Source organism: Cherax quadricarinatus, chromosome 26, assembly GCF_038502225.1.
Source record: "Cherax quadricarinatus isolate ZL_2023a chromosome 26, ASM3850222v1, whole genome shotgun sequence".
NCBI classification, from domain to species: domain Eukaryota; kingdom Metazoa; phylum Arthropoda; class Malacostraca; order Decapoda; family Parastacidae; genus Cherax; species Cherax quadricarinatus.
The window spans coordinates 29695790-29696477 of NC_091317.1; the positions used below are offsets into that span (position 1 = coordinate 29695790).

At 45.1% G+C, this 688-nt stretch overlaps 1 non-coding gene across 15 annotated transcripts in view; it reads right to left on the bottom strand.

Moving 5' to 3' along the window:
• Positions 1–607: 607 nt before the first annotated feature.
• The window catches only part of LOC128706550 (uncharacterized), a 77041-nt gene continuing 76960 nt past the window's right edge, over positions 608–688 (bottom strand). For all 15 annotated transcript variants that reach the window (XR_011392448.1, XR_011392457.1, XR_011392449.1 and 12 more), the window contains one exon: positions 608–688. This exon is cut by the window's right edge and continues 109 nt beyond it. This is a non-coding gene — a transcript (uncharacterized protein).

Below are 688 nucleotides of genomic sequence, written 5' to 3' on the forward strand. Positions count from 1 at the left end.
CCACAAAGCATACCTCCTTCCGCCACCGAGCCACCCCAGTGGACTGGAGGGTGGCTGGATATCTGCCACAAAGCATACCTCCTTCCGCCACCACCCCATGGAAACTAAAGGCAGCTTCCAAAGATCACCTGTCACCCAAGAGCCATCACCAGAGAGGGAATGGGACATTCGCAGGCAATTTATATTCCACAGCAAACTACACCACATGGACCTCAACAAAATGGGATGGACCACAGTACCCTTCCCACTACCTAGGAGCTAGTGCCTGAGGGAAGAATCCCAAAGGCTGAAAACAGGAAGGGGATAGGGGAGGGATGGGGAGAGGAAAGGAGAGATAGGGAAGGGGTTATTTGGGGGTAATCAGGTTAGGTCTGAGGAAGGAGACCAAAAGGTCTAATTCTTTAAACCAAGAGCCTCTTCACCACACCAAGGAACCCTCCCTTGAAGAGGCCTTTGATCAAGAGCCTCGTCATGTTGAGAAACCCCCTTATGAGGTAGTGCCTGAAGAATACATAATAGCTAATCAGAGAAGCCAACAGTATAAATTTTTAATTAGAAGGCAAATGCCTAAAGCTCAAAAATACTGGTTAAAAAAAAAAAAAAAAGGTTTTATTATGCACAATTTAATTTTTTCCAACTTCAATCAGGATAAAGGTTAAATGAATTGAATTTCAGCTGCAATATTCCT